We start from the raw sequence: 19,273 nt of genomic DNA on the forward strand, positions 1-19,273 counted from the left end.
GAGATTCAAATTCTGGTTTTTTGGAACCTAAAGCCAATTTTCTTTCCAGTACATAATTCCACTTGTTTTTTTTCAAATCAGGCTGACATTAGCATTCATGCCTTGCTTTGAAAGCACTGTTCAGAATATTTTACTATTTAACCAGTCTTCATTTTAACGTTTAGTTTGAAGGGCATCAAGGCTGAGGTGGAGAAAAAGAAAATACAAGTCAGAATGAAGGCAGCAGCCCTTTATTGAAGAGCATGTACTGGGCCTTTTCCCAACAGGTCCAGCTGAGCCAACAGTGACCCAGTGAGGCAGTGAATTGGAACATATCCATATTTCACTTAACTTGGCTGATTTTAAGATACCACTTAACCTGGAGGGAACATAAAAAGTGCTCAGTGGAGGCAGCTCTGTCTGTCACTTCCCCTGCATCACCCCAAGCCCCACTGACTTGGCTGCATCCAGCCCTTAATGGCCAAGAAGACCCAAGCAAGTTAGTAAGTATCATATCTCCCTGTTTCCATCCGGGACAGTCAATTGAGACAGCAAAAGGCTGAATTTTCTTTCTGGTTGAATTCTTGGGGATTTTTTTAAAGTACTAATCACGCTTCAAGGCCAAACTCAAACGTCTTCTTCGTTTTGATGTCCTCCTTGATCCCCCATGGCAGTATTAATTGATCCCTCTGTGTTTTTATAGTTCTTTGTTTATATCTCTACAACAAAAGCTTCAAAGGGAATCCCAAGCCTTTGAGTTAAAGCTGCTGATGGGACTGTGGGAAAAGCAGACAGAGGGATGTGAGAGGAGGCTGAGGAGGAAGGCAGGCTTCCGAAAGGGAGCAGTTGTTAGGAGATAATAGGAGTTCTGAGGCCCAATCCCCTTATCCCTTTCATATGCAGCAGGTAGAGGAAAAGGAGAATAGCAACAAATTAGGGAAAATGTGGCAGAATACAATTTGGTTTGCATCAGGTAAGCAGTTAATGTCCCTGGGAGGGATTCTTGTTAGGTGGAGGTCCTGTACACAATGCAGGTGGTTGAGCCAAACCAGGGGATAAAGATACCTGGTGTGTTCCAGAGAGATGGGAGTGAACATGTAGACTTTATGCCACCTGAGACAGCGGACATACCAGGGTGGTGTGGGAGGAGGTGGTGATGACACAGGGCTAAGAGCTCAACAGGATGGAGAGCCTTCAGGCAAGGGCAGGGATAAAACCATTCCTGTGTCCTGGGAGCACCAGGGCGTTATGTGGGAACCTGAAATGCAAAGACCAGGAGCCATTTGTTTTGTACCTCAGGTATAGCCACTCACATCTACATTCAAGATACAGAACTGGTGAGGCTAACCCTCCAGTGTGCTGGATCTGAGTGATACAAACATGGCTGGGATCAGTACATGGAAAGTGAGTTGATAGCCATTTAAAAAAGCTTAATGAGTATGGGCTTTGGAGAAAGGTTTCCAGCTGTGTGATTTGAAAATAATATTACTTTACTTCTCCGAGTCACTATTTAACCACTGGTAAAAATGGGACAAAAGTTCATATCAACTATATTTTTGTGGACATAAAATCAGAAATTATGTGAGACTGTTATGGAGAATTTCTACAACATGAAAGTCAATTAATAAATGTTACTTTCATCCTTTTCTCCACCCCACATACTTTTGCCCACCTTCTCTCCATCTCTTCTGCTTTGCTTCTGTCATAACAAAAAACCATTTCCATCTAGATTTTCATTTCTGAAAATTTTGAAGCATCTCCAACACACAGAAAAGAATATAACATATCCAACAAGTCTTTAAATAACGCATGTTTAATTTTACCATTTTGACATTCTTTTTTTTACTTTTTATTTTGGAGATTTTCAAACAGACACAGAGGCAGAGAGACCAGTGTAGTGGGCCCCCATAAGTCTATCTCCCAGCCTCATGGTCAATCTTGTTTCCTCTCTGTACTCTCCAACTTGCTCCCTCTCGTTATTTTGTTACAGCTTTATTGATATATGATTGCCAAAAAAATAATATATATTTAAAGTGTACAATATGGTGTTTTGGTATTAGTATACCTTGTCAAGTGCTCCACACAATCAAGTTAATTAACACATCCATCACCTCACATAATTATCTTTTGTGTGTGTGTGTGGTGAGAACACAAAATCTACTGTTTTAGCAAATTCCAAATATATAATACATTATTAACAACTATGGTTACCATGCTGTACATTAGATCTCTAGAATTTATTCATCTTATAACTGAAACTGTACCCTTTGACCAAAATTTCCCCATTTCCCCCACCCTAGGCCCTGACAGCCACCATAGCCCTCTGTTTCTCTAAGTTGGACTTTTTTAGATTCCACATATAAGTGATATCATGCAATATTTGTCTTTTTGTGTCTGGCTTAGTTCACCTATCACATTTTGCCATTTTTGATTCAGATCTCCAACTTGTACAATCTCTGCAGATGCAGCCAGAGCCTCCCACCATACCTTCTTGCTTCATCTAGAAATCACTCTCTGCTTCCCGTGTGCACCTTGATTCCTTGTACCATGTAGTTTATAGTTTGTATATAAATCATTTAAAATGAAATGACAAGGTAAAGGGTATATGATGCGGGGTCGGTGACCCAAGGAGTCATAAGAAAGATTTCTTGGACTCTCAAGATCTGGCAGTAGTGCTCTTTTATTTAGAGAATAGTATAGAATAGCATGGGGACAGGACCCATGGGCAGTCAGAGATGCTGCTGGCATGGGAAGCTGCTGCTGCCACCGCTGGCATGGGGACAGGACCCATGCGCAGGCAGAGCTGCTGTCGGCATGTTGCTGCTGCTTCTGCTGCTGCTCTTGGCATGGGGAGCTGCTGCAGCCATCATGGGGACAGGACCCATGGGCAGTCAGAGCTGCTGCGTGGGGAAAGGGCCCACAGGCAGGAGGAATCGCTGCTGCTGCCACCGCTTCTGCTGCTACTGCTGCTGCTGCTGCTGCAAAGTTGGGTGGAGAGTAAGACTAAATTTAAGGCATAGGTATGTGAGTTATCTCTTTGCAAGACAAAGAATATGTAAAAAAGTTAAAACGGTATCAGTGCCCTTAGGGTCTGGCCATTTGGTGGTCCCACAACTTTTAGATAAGAATCAAACCGGATTGAGTAAATGGCAGAAGTCACCACTTGAATATTATCCTCAGCTAAAGACAAAGGAGGATTTGGGGGCGGGGGTGGGGGGGTGGGGGGGTGGTGTGCCCTTACACGAGGTTGCCAGACAGTAAACAACTTAAGTTCTTGCCTCTGGCATTAAGAGTTTCTAGAGATAAGGCCATCCTCCTTCTTCCTGGCACAGAGAGGGAGGCATCTTTACAGATAGAGGTTTCCCTTAGAAATGTAAATGTTTCCCAACAAAGGGGCAAGCAAATTCCACTCCTCGGAGCCTGCCTCTCATCTGTAGTTTTAAAATTAACCAGCCTAAAAATCCTCATCAGTATACTTATTTTAATTTTCCTAAGCATAGCCAATTCTCTTTTCAAAATATTGCATAGTTTTAGCCTTGATGCATAAAAAGCTTGGAAGCTGTTACTCTCATCCTTAGAACAAGAAACAAAAAACTGAATAAACTGGAAATCAATAACTTTCCTCAGACCTATAAGGTTGCTGGACAAACTGCCACCTTGAAATCTGAAGAGACAGCCCAATGCAGATTCAAAGCCAACACTAGCTCACCTGGAGCACAAGCTGCTGGAGCCATGAACTGGTGGAAACACTTAAGTGATCATTTTGATGAGTAGCTGGAGGAGAATTAGGGACTAGTGTGACAGAGAGAACCTCCTGAAGGACCCCATACTTTCACGAGTTTCACCTCCAGGAGCCCCACTAAGCTCTCACAGTATAGCACAACAATAACAAAAAAAAAATCCCCTCTTGTCTCTGGCAGAGGGAGGGGAAAAGCCATCATTCTGAAATGAATCCAGAAGGTTCTCTGTAGTGAAGGCTCACCCTCCAATGGAAAACACTTTAACCAAGCCTGATTTCTCCTAGGGAGGAGGTATTTACCCAATTCCTGGCCCTTCTGTCATTCTCGTCTTACTTAAGGAGAGAAAGGTGGGGGAGATGCTAAGAAAAACAGCCTAAGGATAGCAACCCATTAAAACATGGAGAGATTTAGTCACAAAATTATAGAACACTTCCTCTCTCCCATACTTCACGACAACACCAACACGGATAATAGCAGCAGGTTACAGAAGAAAATGCTGCAAGATGAGGACTAATCAGAGGAGTTATTGAGGAAATGCCAAAACAACAGGGGGGAAAAAACAAAGACACTAAGGAATGAAAAGCCTCTGGTACCCACAGGTACAGAAAATGTTGAATACAGCCCTATATTGGAGAAATCGGAACACTCGTACACAACTGTTGAGAATGTAAACTTGTGAAACTGCTGTTGAAAACACTCTGGAAGTTCCTCAAGTGATGAAACATGGAGTTACCAGCAAGTCCACTCCTAGGTACATGCACACAAGAAATGAGAACATATGTCCATGTAAAACTTGTACAACAGTGTTCATAGCAGATGTATTCATAATAGCCAAAAAATGGAAACAATCCAAATGTCCATCAACAGATGAATGGATAAACAAAATGTGGTCTATCCATAAAATGAAATAGTTTTCAGCCATAAAATAAGAATTGAAGTTCTAATGCCTGCTATCACGTGGATAAACCTTGAAGACATTATACTGAGTGAAATAAACAATTTACAAAAGACCACATATTATATGATTCCCTTCATATGAAATATCTGTAACAAGGAAACCTATAGAGGCACCAAGTGGACTGTGGTTGCCTAGGGCTTGAGGGGAGTTTGAGAGGAAATGATGCGGGGTCGGTGAGCCGAGGAGTCGAAAGAAAGATTTCTTGGACTCTCAAGATCTGGCAGTAGTGCTCTTTTATTTAGAGAGTAGAATAGCATGGGGACAGGACCCATGGGCAGTCAGAGTTTCTGCTGCCGCCGCTTCTGCTGCCCCCGCTGGCATGGGGACAGAGCCCATGGGCAGGCAGAGTGGCTGCTGCTGCCCCCGCTGGCATGGGGACAGGATCCATGGGCAGGCAGAGCTGGTGCGTGGGGACAGGACCCACGGGCAGTCAGAGCTCCTGCTGCTGCCCCTAGTTGAGGGTTAGGGCTACATTTAAGGCATGGGCATGTGAGTTATCTCTTTACAAGACAAAGAATATGTAAAAAGCTAAAATGGTAGATAAGAATCAAACCGGATTGAGTAAATGGCAGAAGTCACCGCTTGAATTTTATCCTCGGCTAAAGACAAAGGAGGATTTGTCGGGGGGAGGGTCAGTTACATGAGGTTGCCAGACAGTAAACAACTTAAGTTCTTGCCTTCCCCATTAAGAGTTTCCAGAGATAAGGCCATCCCCCCTTCCTCCTGGCTCAGAGAGGGAGGCATCTTCACAGATAGTTTCCCTTAGAAATGTAAATGTTTCCCAACAAAGGGGCAAACAAATTCCACTCCTTGGAGCCTGAATCTCATCTGTAGTTTTAAAATTAACCAGCCTAAAAATCCTCATCATAAGCCATTTTAAAATTAAGCAGCCTAAAAATCCTCATCAGGAACACTAGCTAAACTGTATGTGGTTTCCTTTTTTGTGATAACAAAAATGGTGTAAAATTGACTATGGTGATAGTTGCACATATCTTCAAATATACCAAAAAAAATTGAGTTTCACATAGTAGCTTTGAATCCAGAAGCCTTGTTGAAGCTTTTCATTAGTTCTAATAATTTTTGTATGTATTCTCTGAGGTTTTCTCTACAGATAATCATATAAAACCTCTTCTCTCTCTCTCTCTCTCTCTTTCTCTCAATCTCTCTCCCTGTCTCTCATTCTCAATTTCTTTTCTTACTTTTCTGGCTGTACTGAAGAAAAGTGGTAAACTTCAGGCATCTTGTTTCCTGATATAAATTGAATAGTTCTGAAGACTCTCTACTGAGTATTTTATTTAATGTATGTTTTGGTAGAAATACTCAAACATCATTTTCTCAGTGAAGACTGCTCTGATCATTCTTTTGAAAATTATATTACACCCTACCCCAATATTCCCATCTTTCTTCCTTTACCATTCTTTATTTTTATAAATTTATTTTATTTAGGTTTCGTTGTTTAGTTTTCTTTGTGGAATTTTTTTTACCATCTGACAAAATAAATGCCTATATACAAGCTTCATGAGAACAAGGATTTGCGTTTGTTTTATTTCCTTCTATAATTTCAGCAGCCTTAATAGATGATTCACATAAAGTAGGTGCTGAATAATACTTGTGCAGTGAATAAATACATATTATTGGGTTAAGAAAATGTCTTTCTATTCCTAGTTTGTTAACATGAACTCTCCTCCCACTCAGGAGTTCGTCTTTTATTGAATGTTTTTCCAAATCTAAGTAGATCATCATATATATATCTCCTTTAATTAATTAATATAATTAATTACTACATTATAGACCTGCCAAAATTAAGTCATTCTTTTATTCCTGAGATAAAACTTAATTCTTTGTGCAACCACACACATGCAAAGAGCTAGCCTAGATTAAATGAGACTGAGATTATTTGAAATGTAAAGATATTCCTGGGTCACTAATTTACCATAGGCATGAAACAGACTGAGACCATTGCTCAGATACAAAAAAAAAAAAAACAAAAAACTGTGTGTTTCCCATTGCACTTTCAGAAGTGACCAAGAAGTGTGATGTGAAAGTAAGGCTATCCCAGAGGACAGAGCCAGGAGCCATAGAGAACAATGAACTGGGAACCGCTCCCAAGGAGAAGACAAAGGCCTCTCAGAGAGTATTTCCTACTCTAGATATGAGACATATAGAAAACAAAAAATAAAATGAAATGTGTATTTCTAATTATATCAAGAATAACATTAAATATCAATGGAATAAGCAAGCCCATCAAAAGGCAAAGATCGTCAAATTATAAAAAAAAAACAAAACCCAACTATATGCTATCTACAAGAAATGCACTTTACATTTAATGATGCAAATAGATTGAACGTAAAAGGATGTAAAAGTTCTATTGTACAAACAGCAACCACAAGAAGGATGGAGTGGTTATACTAATACCACACAAGATATATTTGTTTTAAAAAGTCACTAGAGATAAAGAGGGATATTTTGTGACAATAAAACATTCAACCCTTTAGGAGACATAACAATTATAAACATATATATGTACTTAAGAACAAAGCCCCAATATCTATGATACAAAAAGTGACAAAATTAAGAGAAATACAGTTACACAATAATAGTTGGAAACTTCAATGGCCTACTTCTCGTAACACATAGACTAACTAGGTAGAAGATCAACAAAGAAATAGAAGACTTGCATAACACTATCAATCAACTAACCTACCTTATCTGTAGGACATTGCACTCAGCAATAGCAGAATACACATTCTTCTCAAGTGTGCAAGGAATATATTCTGTGATAGAACATAGGCTATAAAACAAGTGTCAATAAATTTAAAAGGATTGAAATCATGCAAAGTCTGGTTTCCAAGCATAACAGAATGAAGTTAGAAACCAAAAATACAAGGAAAACTGGAAAATTACAAATATGTGGAAATTAAACAATATGTTACTAAATAACTTAATGAGTCCTATCATCTTTGGTGAAACAACTACCCAAATAGCTGCCCATATTATAATGTAGGTTTCTTTATGGCTTATCATTGAGTTGAGAGTTCCTTATATATTCTGGGTATAAGTCTTAACAGATATATGATTTGCAAAGATTTTCTATCAGTCTATGGCTTAACTTTTCATTTCTTAATCATGAATTTTAAGTGCAAAAGATTTTAATTTTGATAAAGCTTAATTTATCAATTATTCTTTTATGGATTGTGTTTTATGATGTATCTAATAAGGCTTTTCCTTTCTCAATATCATGAAGATTTTCTCCTATTTTGTTCTCTGAGAAGTTTTGTTTTCTTATTCCTTAAGTTGAGATCTATTTGGTCTAACTGTTTTGTATGGTGTTATGGTGTTGTGTTGTTTTTGTTTTTGCATCTTTGCTTGTAGATATCCAATGGTCCCAAACAGTTTTGTTGAAAAGACGATATCTTATCAATATTGCATTGTTTTAGCATTTTCATCATAAATCAACTGGTCATAAATGTAAGGATTTATTTCTGGACTTTCATTTCTGTTCCATTGAGATATGTAACTATACCTATATCAAAAACACATTGTCTTGGTTAATGTTGATTTAAATTTTGAAATTTCTTCATATCAAAAATTGTAAATCCAACTTATTGGCTATTCTAGGTCCTTTGGAATTACATATAAATTTGAAATCAACTTTTAAATTTCTATTCTATTTTGATAAAGATTGACTTGAATTTATCAATCAATCTGGGAGAAATTGCCATCTTGACAGTGTTGAGTCTCTCAATCTATGAACAGGAAATATCCCTCCATTGATTTACACCTCCTTTAATTTCCCTCAACATTATTTTGTAGTTTTTACTCTAGCAATTTTTCATTTCTTTTGTTAAATTTATTCATAAGCATTTTTAAATTTTTGATACATTTATAAAAGGAAATATTTCCTTAATTTCATTTTCGGATATTGTTTTATTAGTGTACAGAAATACAATTGATTTTCTGCATTGATATTGTATCCTGCAACCTTGCTAAAGTAGTTTATTAGTTCTAATACTCTGTTTGATTCCCTGGAATATTTTTAATGCAGGATTATGTCATCTGAGAATAAAGGTGATTTTACTACTCCATTTATAATCTGTCTTTTATTTCTTTGTCTAGCCCAGTTGGACTACCTAGAATGTCCAAACATCTTGAATAGAAGCAACAGAAGCAGACAGCCCTGCTCTGTTCCCAAGCCTAGGGGGAAGCATGCAAGTATCTCACCACTAGATGTTATGTTAGGTGCGGGGGCTTTTTTGTGTGCAGTCTTTTATCAGAGCATTCTTTTCTAACACTAGTTTTTGAAAGTTTTATCATGAATGGGTAAAGGCTGTAGTCAATCCTTTTTGTGCATTTGAAAAGATGATTAGATCATTTTAGTCCTTCATTCAATTAATATAGTATCTGAACGATTAACTGATACTAAATTCTTGAGATAATCCAACTTAGTAATAATATAAAATCATTTTTACATATTACTAGCTAATATTTTGTTAAGTATTTTTATGTTTATATTTGTAGAGAACAGTTTTCTGTAATTTTCTTTTCTTGTCTGTTTTTGTTCTTTTTGTCTGACTTTGGTATCTGTATAATACCATCTCAATATAGTAATTTCAGAAGTGTTCATTCCTCCGATTTTCCTAAAGATTTTGTGAAATATTGGTAATATTTATTCCTATTATTCCAAAATATTAATTGACCACTGAAGTCATCTGGAATTACACTTTCTTTACTCATCAACTCAGTATCTTTTTTTTTTGCCTCAACAAAACAACCCAGATTTTGTTTAGGTTTTTACCCTAATCTCTCCAGGTAAGCCTGGTTAGTTGGAAGTTACTCTTGGTCCCTTTGCAACTGGATGGACTATGAGTGAAGTTGTAACTATTTTGGGCCAATAAGATGTAGGAAGATTCTTACTGAGGCATCTGGGAGAGCGCTTCATTTGTTAGAATTTCAGTTAAGGCTCTCCATTTGCTCTGACATTATTTTGGGTAAAAGTGAGGACCAGAAATACCATAGCCTTCTCTCTACCAGTCACAAAGTTAAGGTAAGAGAGTAAAATTAGACAAGACCAAAGAATTAAGGGAAATGGAATCAAATCGAATAATTAAATCAAACTTGAAATTTCCCTCTCCTCTGGAATTCTAGTTAACAGTGAGGCAACAATGTCTTTATTTATTATTATTATTATTTTTAATATAATGTGTCTTTTTTTCCTCCCCAAAGCCCCAGTACATAGTGGTATATTATACTTGTAAGTCCTTCTAGTTCTTCTATGTGAGCTGCTGCCACCACATGGCTACTGACAGATGAGTGGTGCGGTTCCACATACTGGAACTGAACCTGGGCCGCTGAAGCACCGGGTGCCAAACTTTAACCACTAGGCCATCAGGGCCGGCTCTAATGTCTTTATTTTTTAAGACAGTGTGTGAATGATTTTCTTGCAGAAAAAATAAAACTCAATGTGATAATACAAAAAGGAAATAAAAATAATCATCTCAACATATATGAAGAAATAAACACTTCGAAGACAAAAATTTCAAAACAAAATCATGAGCCTTGACAATCTGATACAGAACTCATGAGGCAAAGGATTGTTAGTTTTGTAATGCAAAAATTATTGTGGAGTTCAGGTTTTAAATTTTTAAGTAAAAATGGCAATTTTTTTTTCTCTCTCTCTCATAAATTACTCCCAAGCCTCAGAGGGGCAGCAGACTGTAGGAAAAGTCATGGCTACTGATTGAATCATCTGGGGCACTCATGTAAGTGTCCACAGAAAGGTACCATTCTCTGAAAAGACTGAACGGAGCTGTAGATCAAGCTGCACTGACCAATTTGCCACCCTACTGCCTAGACCATCGTTGCCCTGGATGTGGCAACAAGTCTACAATAGCAGACTTGGCATGCGGTAAAGGACTATGAGATTCTGAATGCCAGACTTGTAAATTATACAAAAGTTGACACTGGCTTGCCTTGTAGTAAGGGAGACCGCATTGCTCAGGGCACAGCCTCCACACATTCCTGATGGATCGACCACACCTGACTCCCACTACACCATTGCGGTGCTTGAAACTAATGTGTCATGCTTTCAGTTTCCCAGACCATCTGCAGTCTGACAATAGTGGGATGTTTATTGTGAAAGCCACTCACAAATTAGCTGATAGTTTGGTATTCAACAGTCTTTTCAGGCTCCCTAACATTCATAGGCAGCTGGTATTACTGAAGGTTGGGATGACTTGCTCAAAAATTAACTCAAAAAAATTGCACACTATCTCCCTCACTTCTCCCAGTCCACACACCTTAGAGTCACTAAGTAAAGCTGTCACCAGAAAAGGATTTTACCCTTTTGGCTACTTCCTGAGTAATTATCAGGATAAAAGGAATTTGTATAGAACTATTTTGAAAATTCGTGATTCCACCCTGGTCATTCCCAGCTACGATATGTCTTTCCCCTATTGGAAGCCCAGACCAAACTGGTTATCACACCCTGTGGGTGACAACTGGGACAAAAGGAGCTTAAAGATTTAAACTTAATTCCAGTTAATTTTTTTTTTTAAAGATTGGCACCTGGGCTAACAACTGTTGCCAATCATTTTTTTTTTCTGCTTTATCTCCCCAAACCCCCCCTGTACACAGTTGTATATCTTAGTTGCAGGTCCTCCTAGTTGTGGGATATGGGATGCCACCTCAACGTGGCCTCACGAGCGGTGCCATGTCTGCACCCAGGATCCGAACCCTGGGCCGTCACAGCGGAGTGTGTGAACTTAACCACTTGGCCACGGAGCCGGCCGCAATTCCAGTTAAATTTTAGCAAAATGCCCTTGTCTTTCTTGCACATGGCACTTCCAGAAGAAAGGTCTAGGTGGAATTAGGGAATGATTGAGAAAAAGGTGACATCCAGATTTTGTAGAAAACAATCACCTCCGCACCTGGGGAAGAAACACCTTAGGCCTCAGGACTTATGGAGGGAGGGATCTGGAAGACCCATGTCTTCAGAATTGCCCCTGGTGACTTTCTCACAACAGAATATGCCCTGTGCTGCTCTTGGGAATTGCTGCAAATACCATAAATTTAGCTGACTATTGGATATGACCTGCCAGACATCTCTGACCATGATTTAATCTACATCCCCTTAACCTCATTGAAAACTCTTTTGGAAACAGCAGGGGATGGCCTCAGCTCTGTGAACACTTCTGCATGCCCTCCTACCCCCTGGCCATAGTGATCCCTTAGTCATTCTGCGGGTAGGTGAGTTCCACCTGCCTGATGGCATAGACACATGGGATGGGCTGGACTGACTGCCCTCAAGCAGTCTCTTCAAAAATAAGAACTAATCTCAATTATTAAAAATGAACTGTGAACCCTAAAATCTACTAGCTGGCCAGGAGACCACTATAGGGCACGGTTAAGATGTATCCCTCCAAAATGATGTAGGTCTCACTTGGGGAGAAAATTGTAAAAAACATTTTTTTTCCCCTGGGGGCACAATGTGTTCCCTCTGACTTTACTCTGTATGTGAAAGCCAGCTTTTAACTTGCCTCCCTTCCAAAAACACGGCGACCTGCACCTTTGGGATGGTTATAAGGGAAGTTTCAGTGTTAAGTAAATGCCAGTAGGAGGCCATGTAGCCCTCAGAAAACGAGAGAGATCTCTCCAAAGCAAGACTTTCCTGGTCACTGGGTTGAGAAGGGCCTCCAGGAGAATGGCTGAAGATGAATTTTGTCTACCCTGTGGACAGATTTTCCTACAGTGAGAGTCACACAATCACTTTAGCTGAAGTGATTAATGGTACCACTTGGTCCTACAATGATTTAGGTTAGCCTTGCCTTGCTAACCGTGGTCTACAGGGCGAGAATTGCCCTGGACTCACTCCTTGGGCTCCAAGACAGAGTGTGCCTTCAGTGTGCATCCTTGCCCCAGGCCAAGGGGAAAAGTCAACCTAGACATTTAAAAAGAAAGCTACCTGTTTTTCTAAGGTCGATCCTGAAAGTTTTGGAGATTTATTCAGCTTAGGGACATAAGGTCAATATTGTGGGTGGCCTTATTCTGCTGCTTGAAGTCCTATTGCAAATGCTAGATGGGACACATTGAACATATTTGATTCTAGTCTTTGTTGCTCAGGTGAATCAAAGTGTCAGAGGAAATGGCATACTCCTAGAAAAATTCTCCAGAAGCCAAGATGGTGCAAAAATTAGTGGTGGATATTTTGGGAAGATAATTCTCCATATGTCTCATGCTTCTGTATCATCTTGTGAGCAGTGGGTACTGGCGGTATTTTGTTCCACATGATCTTTTAAGGGTTTTTGTTTTGTGAATAGCCTTAGAAGATAGAGTTTCTCTCTCCAAAGAAGAAAGCGTCTTTGTTACTGTCCAGTATAATAAAAATAATATCTCCCTTTGGGGCAAAGTTCAGACAATTGTTCTTGATAAAAGATTTGGTTTTCAGAAGCTAGAAGTTCCTCACCTGACAGAGAAACAAACCCAGTGCGTGTACAACATCCACCTGGGTCATGTCACCTACATTTGACTCGGGCAAGGTGAACTGACTGAGACGTGAAGCTCAGGCTGCCTGCTGTGTTATGAAGAAAAGTCCTTTACCTCTGACTCAGGATTTTGTGCCTCCTTTCTGCAGCCACAAGATCATGGCAGTATAACTTGTTAACTTGTAAATAGGGTAACTCAGATTCTTCACAGTTCTTATCAGCATGTACAGCCATTAGCCCCATTTCATAGCTGGAGAAACAAGCTTGGAAAGATAAATCAGTCGATTAAAGTAAGAAGACTTTTATCCACTACTGCATAGTGAATTCCTGGTTCAAGACCAATTTAAATAACTCCTCTTTGTAGCCTTCTCTGATACCCCTTCCTATTCCCATATCCACGGCTTAATTTGGCCTTCATCTCAGTTTTAGTCCATTATAACACTGACAAAATGTAGGATAAGTTTTTCTCATTTTACAACAAACTTGAATGATGTCATTTATTTTTGTGCTTTTAAATGGCAACAATTTTTCCACGTGAATTAACTTTCAAGAACTTGTTAGACTGATGAATGGATATATAGGGTTAGCATGATGTAAATCACTAATAACCGTATTATCTAATTTTTGACCCTGTTAAATAACTTTTGGGGTATCCTGCACCGTTTCTGAGATGATGTGCCACCTGGTGAGTTTGAAGCGTCACCATGTAGAAGATATCCAGCAGTTCTTTCAAGGACAAACTCCTCAAGTCTTTGCTCTGCAGACCTAAATGGTTTTCTGATTCTCCCATTCTTGATTTGTAAGGTTAACCCCTTTATTGCCAAACACACAACTAGAAGAGAAGCTCCATAATATTTTATACATAAATACACTCAGTAGAATGGGACACAAAATAAAAATGCTGTCTTTGATATGTTGAACGATGGCTATTGTGTGGGTATTTACAATGCAGAAATTTACCCTGAGCTAATGCCACACCAACGGCTGTTTATTCCTGATGGGCATTCCTACAGTATGTTTCTCATACTCATCACGTCGGAACAAAGCCCTCAGATTTTCCTGTAAACCTGAGGTGCCTCCTGTGTCCTTTAGCAATTTAAATTATAAACACTTGTCTGCTTCTCTATTTGTATGTCGAATGAGTCATAGAAGTGAGGTGTCTTCGTCATCTTTATCTCCCACCTTCATCATTGGTGCCCTCCTCTCTCCTATCTTCCTCTAGTTAACCCATTAGGACCAGCAGTGTTCTGGTGAATGTTTGCCTACTGTACATTAATCATGATTTTTTATTTTCTATATTTTATAATGTTTTGACATCTTAAAAATCTTGCTGGCCAGAGAGAGACTGCTACTTTCAGGGTTAGCCAAGTCTTAGCAAAGTGGTCTGTGGAGCAGGTCTTAAACATGCAAACCAAACAATCTTGAGTCTATAGCCCCAGGGACCCCTTTTATCTAACTTTCACACACTAAGCCAGTATTTCCCTACCCTGAATCCTCCCAGGACCAGGTACCAGGCAAGTGGAGACCATCACAATAGCGCAAAGCCCTGCACCATATTCGAACTAGCCAATCCCACAATGTTAACTCGGCCCTGCCTTGACTTTCCCAAGGAAATCCCAGTGAAGGCCTTGGAGTAGACATTTGCTTTGCTCCTGCTTCTGCCTCCTGACTCGAACCTGATGCTTCTCCTGGGACCCTGAATGGGACAGCATGCCCCATCTTCCTGGGAAATGTAAGCAATAAAAATCTTCTTTCCATAACATGAGCTCCTCCGTGTCATCACTTAATCACTTCTATAAATTAAATCCCACGAGTACAAATGAGACATACAGTCTCTCCAGGAGGTGAGAGGGGGGATTTCTGCTATGTGGCATTTTTCCACATCAATGGTGTAAATATTTCCTACAAGGCTGATTTCAACCTAGTGTGGGGGCGTGGACTGGCCACCCCAAGATATGTCTCTTTGGCATGATGATTATTTGGGGCTGGTTACTTTGCGGACAGGAAAGCAATTGAAAAGTAGAATTTACTTATCCTTTGTAAGAGACATTTACATTGTAAAGGAAATATCCATCTGTAAAGATGTCTCCCTCTCTGTACCAGGAAGAAGCGGGGATGACTTTATCTATAGAAACTCTTAATCAATGCCAAAGGCAAGGACTTCAATCTGCATTTGTTTATTGCACTTGTGTGGTAATCACCCATGATCAGCTCCCCCTCCACCCCCAACATCCTCCTTTGTGCTTAGCTGAATATGATATTTAGGGTGGTGGCTTCAGCCGTTTTGCTGAGTTGGTCAGCTTGCCTGAGCCCCTCCCATGTATACATGTTATAAAGCTTTGTTTAATTTTCTCCTACTATTCTGTCTCATGTGAATTTAATTCATTCTCTGGCCAGAAGAACCCAGGGAGGGTAGAGGAAATGTCTTCCTCCCCTGCACTAGCATGTGACATCACTGGGGTTTGGAAGAGATGCTCACAATTTGCTTTTGCTAGCTGGTGCAGCAGCCTCCAACAAACCACTGATGTGTATTAGGTTAGACATCACCTCCTGGAAACCTCCATCACATACTCGACTTCATTACTCTTAATGCTCTGTATATGTCCTTTTTAAATATGCTGTATTGTCTATTTTCCTAATTAAAATAAACAAACAAAAAACATTTGATCCATGTTTGTTGAATCAAAGACTACGCCCTATTCATTTTTTCCATAGCCAATATTAAGCCAAATGTATGCCATAGAGAGGGTATTCAGTAAATATTCTTATCGAAATGTGAATGAATAATGCAGCAAATATTTTCTAAGCTCTTTTTATATGCAGGGACTGTGCTAAAACTTAGGTTGTGAAAATGAACAAGACATAGTAACTTTCTTGGTGAAAAACCTGAACACAAACATCAAGGGTAAATGTTTGTTTGGGAAAAAAGTAAATGAAAGACAAAGGTGGAGAGGTAGGCAAAGTTATATACCTCAGAAAGCCTAATGTGCCGTGCCCAGGAGTTTGGGCTGCACATTGTACGTGATGAGTCATCCAACATTGGACGACTGTGTATCATGTAGGATATGTGATACACTGCCACATATCAGGGGGTCTAAATGATTTCCTCCTATGCTTTAGTGCCTAAATTCCGAATTCAAACTTGGTTTGAGGGTGGGAAAACAATTTTAAATGAATCATGCATTTATGTATAAAGAATAATAACACCTGCGAACAGCTTCCTTTTCATGTGAGCAATTCTAGCACATATAGAACCATTATTTCTTCAAGGGAAGGGATGGGAAGAGGAGTGGTTTGGGGGGAGAGGGAGAGTTAAAGGAGCAGTTATAAAAGTAACTGTGCTGTGGTCCAGGTGCCTTAGGAGAGAAGGGAGAACCCCACCCTCAATTCCAATGCTTCCACTCATATGCCTCCAACTACCACCACACCTTGCGAGCATTTTCACACCAAGTTATCAAGTTCAGGAAAAAAGTCACAAATTGTGAAGTCAGGAAACCGCAGTGTGTATCGTAACTTTCTCACGTCGAAAGGGTTTATTTTTCTAATCTTTAAAATGGAAATAATAATATCTACTCCAAAAGACTGTAGTGCTAATTAAATGAACAAGATATGAAGCCCCCTATTATTTCTAAAGTTTTTAAAACTACAACCTACTTTTATTTGTTTAATTAAATTTTATCAATATCTTTAGCTCTGTGCTTAAGTGTTGCTAACTGGGAAGTCACACATTTCTGGATGAATTCTCATTTCGAGTCAAGACCGCAGGGTCCAGGTTTCTCTTTGAACATCTAGCCCTGGGCCATTTAGTCCCTCATTCATTCAAACATTCATGCATTTACCAAACAAGTATTTATTGACTGATTCACTATTTATCAAGCACAGCAGACCACAATGGAAAACAAGACAAAGTCTCTATCCGTGTGAGTATAAATCAAGTGCAGGTGTGGGGTGAGGCGGCAGGTACTGAAAAATAATTGCACAGATGATGATTTATTTACATGCGTGTTAAGGCTTAGGAAGTAACAAACACCTTTCAAGCTTTCTGGGTCTTCTCTGAGAGTATAAGTTTCACTGTCTTCATCTTCTGAAAGACCAGCTTCTGTGACCACACTTTTGGACATGCTTGCTTTCTAGCCAAACCCTCTAGAAAATCACATTCACTTCCAGTGTTTCAGCAAGGTTTATCAGTCCTTGCTTTCTTGGCCCTCCATAGCAGTGCCTAAGACTCTAGGCCCTGTCCTGCCCAGGCCTGAAGTGAAGGAATCAGACAGAATGGTTTTACCTTCCTTTCAGGCCTAAGGTCCTCCCAGTGGATCCTTGTGTGTGAGATCACTGTATACAACTCTCTAAGACACTGCCTCACTCTGGGAAAATCCCACAAATTCTGAAGTCACTCATCTCTGTGACTGGACTCCATGACAATTATTGTGGCTTGGGTTGACTTTGAGATTCAATTTGAGAATAAATATTTGACTGCAAAACCTCTTTCTTGCACAGACTTCCCTAGTTGGCTCCTGATCCACTTCTATCCCAGTGAAACCAGCAGAGTTAGCCATTGATGGTTAAGAAGCTACAAACTAAAGTTATTTTCCTTTTTGCAATTACCGATTATAGCTTTTAGCTGTTTAACCCACCCATTGTTAAGTGTGCTGTTTAGGCAATATGCTGTCTGACTCTCACTAGGTTCCTATAGATAACAGCTCCCTGGAGCCTGGGTCACCATGGTAATGAATATGAGCTGTTTATCAGGAATTAGAACCCCTTTGTCCACTCCAGACCAGCTGAGACCACCAACCCATCAACTGGACCCTCGCAGATGGCCAATAGGTGGTCTTTTGACGTCAAAAGGCTAAAAACTCCACCCTCAGATCATGCTCACACCACCATTTTGTGAACACGCGTCCTATGAAGAGCCATGGAGTCTGACTACACCTGCGCAGATCGTCAGTTACCTCACCTCTCCTCACCTCAATCAGCTCTCTCCACATTTCAGACCACCTTGCCTCCCATCCCATAAATATCCCTAAGTTCCTACTTTGGGGGAAGCAGATTTGAGACTCATGCTCTCGGTTCCTCCCATGGCTGCCTTGTGATTAAACCCTCTCTGTGCTGCAATCTCCTTGTCTCAGTGTTTGCCTTTCCACGGGGCAGGCAAAACAAACCTGGCACAGTGACACCAATTTCTTCTTTATCTCCTGGTGGGGTCTCCTAGCATGCTAAATGGTCAGAGCTGTAGCAATCAAGACTGTCTCAAACTTATCCTTTGCCAAAATCTGTGTTTCCCAATGAATGAGCTCATTTTAGGACATCTAAGAGGGTTCATAGATTTTTTCCTTTTCGATTGTGAGAGCTTTGAAAAAAACTTTAAGAATGTATTCTAATTATTTTAATTTAATTTAAAAAATCTATCCTCAGCTTTTATTCTCTTTTATTTTAAAAAAACAGCTTTATTGAAATAAGATTCATACCATATAATTCACCTAATTAGAGTGTACAATTCGGTTGTTAGTATGTTTGCATGTAGGTGCAACCATCATTGCAGTCAATTCTAGAACATTTTCATTGCCACAAAATGAAACTCTCATACCTTTTAGTTGTCATCCTACCATCCCCCACCCCATACCCCGCAGCCCTAAGCAACCACTGATCTACTTTCTGTCTCTAGGTTTCCTTTTCCTGGACATTTCGTGTGAATTGAATCATATAGTATATGGTCTTTATGACTGGCTTCTTTCATTTAGTGTAATATTTCCAAGCATCATTCATATTTTAGCATGAATCAGAATTTAATTCCTTTTTATGGTTGAATAATATTTCAGTGTGTGTATATATCAGATTTTGATTATTCATTTGTTATTTAATGAGCATATAGGTGGTTTCCATTTTTGGCTAGTATAAATTATACTGCTATAAACATTTGTATAAGTTTTTGTGTGGGCATATGCTTTCATTTCTCTTGGGTACATACCTAGGAATAAAACTGCTGGATCATATGCTAACTCTATGTTTAATCATTTGAGGAACTTTCAGACTTTTCCAAAGTGATCACACCATTTTACATTCCCACTAAAACTGCATGAGGGTTCAATTTCTCTACATCCTTGCCAACACATTAT

The sequence above is a fragment of the Equus przewalskii genome, chromosome 4, assembly GCF_037783145.1.
Source record: "Equus przewalskii isolate Varuska chromosome 4, EquPr2, whole genome shotgun sequence".
In the NCBI taxonomy this organism is placed as follows: domain Eukaryota; kingdom Metazoa; phylum Chordata; class Mammalia; order Perissodactyla; family Equidae; genus Equus; species Equus przewalskii.